Here is a 6,553-nt window from a genome sequence, read left to right as displayed (position 1 = left end):
GTCACCCACGTGAGAGCACTTCACAGGCCGAGGCCTGAGGCCTCCTTCTCTGCCTTTGAATGCTCAGTCTGCAACAGACTTTACTTGATTGCTGTTTTCCACATTTGTTGATTTTCTTTTTATTAAAAAGAAAAGATCCACATCTTGCTGCTTATCCCAGGCTGTCAAATGCTCCACCCCACTGCTGCAGCCTCCCAAGTGCTGGAGAGACATCACGGCACAATGCCTGGTTGGTTTCTAGAGGTTGGTGTTCCTTAAGTCTAAGTGAATTTACATTTCCTTTTAATTTTCATCATATATGGTTAGTTATTATTTCCAATTAAGCTCATTCTCCTCCTCTTCCCCTTCCCCTGTCCACTGTGGTAGGCCACAGTGCTTTCTTTCCTACCTGACTGGCAAAGACTTACGTATCTAAAGTGTGCTGTCTGATTACAGCTGAATGCCATATATCTTGTTTTCTGCTGTCATTCTTTCTCAGTCAGACTGCGGCATTACCAGTGACTGCTATATCTTCATCAGCTTACACACAAATGATGTTGCTTATATTAAAAAAAAAAAAAAGCAATTAGCCAAGCAGTGGTGGCACTTTAACCCAGCACTCACGGGAGGCAGAGGCAGGCAGATCTCTGTGAGTTCCAGAACAGAGAGAATCTCTCTCTCTCTCTCTCTCTCTCTCTCTCTCTCTCTCTCTCTCATATATATATATACATATATACATATATATTTCCTTATATATATAAGGAAAATGCAAAAGAACCCATAAAGCAATTAAAAACGGATATGATGCTGCCTTAGCATTTTTATTGCTGCAATGAAACACCTTGACCAAAAAGCAAGTTTGGGAGGAAAGGGTTTATTTATCCTACACTGTCACTGAGCATCATCTATGGAAGTCAGGACCGGAACTCACACAGGGCAGGAGCCTGGAGGCAGGAGCTGATGCAGAGGCCATGGAAGGGTGCTGCTTGCTGGCTTGTTCCCTATGTCTTGCTTGCTCAGCCTGATTTCTTATAGAACCCAGGACCACCTGCCAGGGGATGACCTGGGCCTTCTCACATCAATCACTAAGAAGATGCCCTGTAGGCTTGCCCACAGCCCCATCGGACGGACGCATTTCTCATAGAGCCTCCCTCCTTTGAAAACTAGCTTGTGTCGAGATGACTAAATCATTGGCCAGTACAGTTGTTTGCAGCAATGAGCAGATTTTCCAGTCCAGCACCTAGTTTGTGTACAAGTGTAATTATATTCATTGTACATGTATGAGTTTGTGTGGTGCGCGAGAGGATACTTGGTATTATTAAAATGCAAATGTTCATTGCTCATTTCTATTTTATCATGTTAAAAAAGTCTTAAAGATAAAGCAGTTCGGGTTGGTGAGCTGGCTCAGCACCCAGAGGCTTGTCCTGCCTGATGACCTGAGTTTGAGCAACATAACCTCCATAGTGGAAGGAGAGACCTGCTTTCTGTGAATTGTCCCCTGACCTCCGCATGCGCACTGACACATGCACACACATACATATAAAATATGTATTCATTTTCAAAATGAAAAAAATATAGTTCTTCCTTATGATACATATTTTAACTCATTCAATTCAATGCTTATCTACCAGAGGCAGTTTTACCCTCAACAGATCAAAGGACATTTGGCAGCATCTACAGTGTTTATTTATTTATTTACCAACAGATCAAAGGACATTTGGCAGTGTTTATTTATTTGTTTACTTATTTACTTATCTTGAGACAGGTTTTACTATGTGACCCAGGGTGGTTGGTCTTGAACTCAACAGTCCTCCTGCCTCAGCCTTGTAAGAGCTGGCATGAGCTACCAGGCTTGGTTTGTAGTCATTATAGGTTATTACAGCTAGAGAGGAAATACTATTAGTTTTTCTTTCCAGACCATAAAAAGCATTTGAATTTCCTTTGAACCACCTTCAAGTTTACATTATCCCATTTAGGCTTGAGGCTATGAATTATACATGGTCTGACCATTCTGAATCTGTCGACCACTTCGTACTTCTTCAGGCTTCTCTGGTACTGATGAAGGAAGAATCAAAAGTGACAGTGGGGAACGAGGATTAGAAGATGGAACTCGGTGTGCATGTCGATGAACACGTCCTGGCGCCACACAGATACACACAGAACATCTGGGACCGAGAGCAAAGCATGGGAGCTGAGGGCCTAGCGTGGGGAAAAAAGAGCTGTCTGAGATGGAGTTACTGAATGAAAGCGATGGCATTGGGAGGGGAGTTCCCAAGGCCCTGAAAACTCTCAAACTGTCAACAAGGGCCACCAAGGAAAAGGGGCTGAGTAAGGCTTCCTCGCCCCGTTTGTGGCATGTGGCCTCAGTACGTGTATTTAAGATGACTTTGGTGACTTCTTAAGCGTCTTTCCAATGCTTGTTTCCTGTTAACCCGCATTTGTCAATAACGCGGCAGAGAGGCGACAGCTCCGAGATGCACAGACTCCTGGGCAGGGGAGGAAGAGCAGCAGCTCTAATTCGGGGACTCTCTGGGGGCAGGGGCGGGGGCCTGAAGAAAACCTGAACTGGGCAGAGTCAGGAAGGGGAACAACCTAGAAAAAACCCGAGATGTACTTATAGGAATTGGGGGGATGTAGTAATAGGAATTGGGGGTCCCGAATGGCTAATGCCCTGGCTGGAGAAAGGACTTTAGGGTCTCAGAGCTGATGATGAGTTTCGCTTTACACAGCATCTCACTCGTGAGAGAATTTAATGCATGGTTTTCTCATTCTGATTAGCATTTCGCTTCTAACTACTGCTCTTAAATTCAAATTATAGCTTCTTAGAGGACACAAAGAGAAAAAAGAAGAAGAAGAAGAAATATGCTGACGTCTGCGTGAGATCGAATAACCAGTCCTTTCAAAACCATAGACCCCGCCATGGGCTGGCTTTCAGCGCCAGGGCTGACATTTTCCGTGCTCGGTGTCTGCGTATAAACAATCACATCGGAGAGTTTGAGCCAACTCTGTCGGTTGGCTTGAGTTTTGTGAGGAATATGCAAAACGTTCCATAAGACTCTGGTTCCCAATGTGTTCTGTATTTACATGGCTCTCAAAATCTTATCTGCATCCGGGCGGTGGTGGTGCATACCTTTAATCTTAGCACTTGGGAGGCAGAGGCAGACGGATCACTGTGAGTTTGAGGCCAATCTGGTCTACAAGAGCTAGTTCCAGGACAGGCTCCAAAGCCACAGAGAAACCCTGTCTTGAAAAACAAAAACAAAATCAAACAAACAAACAAAAAAAGAATTACAGATTACAGACTTGAAAGAATTGCGCATTCTGTGCGCAGGACAGGAGCCGAGAGTGAGGGTCTGAGAGTTTCAGAGATAAGACACAAAAAACAGTGGCTTCTGGGAGTCTCCTATGGTCCTGTGAGAGCTGGCATGCCCAAGGTTCCTCTGAAGCCCGTGTGAGTGTGCCTATGCTCGCTGACCTCTAGCTGCTGGTGAAGAGGCAAGCTGAGACGTAAGGACTCTTCACTCCTTTCCCTACCTCTCCTCTCCCTTCTTCAGATCTCTCTGCCACTATAAAGACAGAACCCTCCCATCCTTCCTCCCTGTGGAGACCGCTGACATATGCTGCTCCCATAGCGTCAGAATGAGAGTGGCGGGTCAAACCACCCAAGCCCCTGCAGAAAGTGTTGCTGGGAGAGACAGGCAACAGATTTATAGCAAGAAAGAAACATCATAAGAAAGTCAAGGTGCCCTGAGCACAGCACAAGACACTCTGGAGAGAAACAAGAGTAAAATGTCCAGACTAGTCTAGTGGAAGAAATAAGTCAACATTAAAAATACAGTGGGAAAAAACAAACAAACAAAAACTGTGACTCAGAGAGAGGGGGAAAGAGAATTTGGAGGGTAGACACTGGATGGGAGAGAGATGATAGGGGGAAATGTTTCGGTGTTGAAGAAGGGCTTATATGGACAATTCAGGTGTAATTGGGGAGAAATACATGAACCAAGCAAAATTCATGAACTTCAAGATAAGCAGAAAATCTTATATTCAAAAAATAAATAACTAGAAAAACAACAAGAAATAGCATTGGCTAAGCATTTGACTGATCCTCAGCCCTATAAGCTGGAAAACAGAGGAGCAAAAGCCAGGTGTGACATACTCACCAAGCCCCGGCTCTTAGAAAGCTGAGACAGGAGAATTATGATTTGAAGTGACTCTGGCTACATATGAGACTGTCTCAGAAACAAAGAAAAGACAGAGAATGAATGGAAGGGAGAGAATTACAAACTTCTGAGAAGAAAAGATTAAAATCCTAGAACTCCAACCCAGGCGAGTTATTTATTTCTTTTTTCTTTCTTTTCTTTTGGGGGGGGGTGAGACAGGGTTTCTCTGTAGCTTTTGGTTCCTGTCCTGGAACTAGCTCTTGTAGACCAGGCTGGCCTCGAACTCACAGAGATCCTCCTGCCTCTGCCTCCCAAGTGCTGGGATTAAAGGCGTGCGCCACCATCGCCCGGCCAGGCGAGTTATTTAAAAGCTTGTTCAGCACCGCTATTTACCTGTGAGCTATAAGGGGAAGACGTTTGTACATATTCACAGGATGGAGCAGGTCTCAGACATTCCACTGGTAAGGGAAAGACTTAAATAATAAATTAAGCTGGGTGGTGGCGGTGCACACCTTTGGTTCCAGCACCTGGGAGGCAGAGGCAGGAGGATCTCTGTGAGTTTGAGGCTAGCCTGGTCTACAAAGTGAGCTCCAAGACAGCTAGGACTATTACCTGGAGAAACCCTGTCTCAAAAGCAAAAACAAAACAACAACAATAAAATCTGCTATGCACATACACAATTATTTATCATTAACTGCACAGCAAATCACACTTGAGTGACGTAATGCAGCAGTGAGCACTTGCGATCTCACGGTTCCCGAGGCCAGAGTGACTTAGCTATGAAATCCTGGTTTGAAATTTCTCACAAAGACTGATGATTTATTATGAGAGCTGGCACTGCAATCACTTGAGGGTGAAGGTGGTCACTCGGTCACTGACACGCTGTCTGTCTCTTGGCAGTGTGCAGTGCTAGGTCTGCCGAAGGTCCTCCTGAGATAACGGCAGTGCCAGCTAGAGCCCGAGGAGAATCATCTACCAGGCCACACCGTCCTGCTGCTGTGAAGCTAAATACCAAACACAACCCACATTCGGAAGGCGGGAGTCAGAGGCTATCCCCGAAGGAGACAGACTGAAATATTTGTGTATTTATTTTAAGGTCATCAAATAGATCAGGTAAGACTAAAACCACTTAAACTCTGGGACTACAGCTCAGTGGCATAATGTGGGCTTAGCATAAGTGAGGCCCTGAGTTCTGGGTTCAGTTGACAGCACAAAACAACAACCAAGAAGCAAACACAGAAGAAACAAAACCATATATCACACTTACTACATATACATAAAGACTTACAGCCACTTGAAGACATACATCCTTAGACTCATGAAGTAAATGATAGAAAAGAGATTAAAGGAAAAATATCTGGCCGCAGATTTGCCACCATCGTGTGTCTTCAGTTGACCGGGATGTCAGGTGTTGCTCTGAATACCGTTTGTTGACTTACCACCCAAACTCATGGATTAGGAATCCATAACTACTTGGAAATAAAAAAAAAAAATCATCCCAGTTGGAGAGATGGCTCAGTGATTAGGAACATTTAATCTTGCCGAGGATGCAGGTTTGGTTCTCAGCACCTCATGGTGGTTCACAACCATCTATAACTCCACTTCCAGGGGATTTGATGCTTTCTTACTATTCGGGTACCTGGCATGCATGTGGCACACATACATTCACACATACATTCACATGCATGTGGCACACATGCATACATTCACCTGGTGCAATACATAAATACAGGTATCACTTGGGGTGCAAGGATAAATTCTTAGTCCTTATGCAAACAGGGCAAGGATGTGTTGGGCACCATTATGCAAACAGAGACTGCATTCTAGTTTCCCAGCCACCCAGACCCAAATAATCACATAGAAACTACATTAATTACAACACTGTTTGGCCTATTAGCTCAGGTTTTTTATTAACTAACTCTTACATCTAAATTAATCCACTTCTATTAATCTATGTATCACCATGAGTCTCTGTCTCCTTCAGCAGCTAATGGCTTAGCTGTTGTGTCTTCTTACTGGTATAATTCAGCATAACATTTGGAAATATACTCAACACTGTAGGGTAAGAAGAACTAAGAAGTGCAGACTGAAAAAAAGGTAAAACAACCCTCTCCTATTTATAGATGATAAGACTTTCCACATAAAAATCTCAGCAAGTCGGCAGTCGCGGCGGCACGCAGTCGCGGCGGCAGTGGAGCAACACAGCGCTGCAGTCAAAAATAGGCTCTGGGGGACCGGCGGCGACAGAAACAAGCGGCGGGGACCGGCGTGGAGGCAGAGGCAAGCGGCGGAGACCAGAGGGGTCCGTCAAAGCAGCAGCGGGGACCGGCACAGCTGGCACGAGGCGGGGAAGGGCACGCAAAAAGGAGAGCAGACATCCCACTGCGGTTGGATCAAAGAGGTAGGCCCCTTGT

Source organism: Microtus ochrogaster, chromosome 6 (assembly GCF_000317375.1).
Source record: "Microtus ochrogaster isolate Prairie Vole_2 chromosome 6, MicOch1.0, whole genome shotgun sequence".
NCBI classification, from domain to species: Eukaryota; Metazoa; Chordata; class Mammalia; order Rodentia; family Cricetidae; genus Microtus; species Microtus ochrogaster.
The sequence above is the reverse complement of the archived record's forward strand: the minus strand, read 5'-3'. Positions refer to the sequence as shown.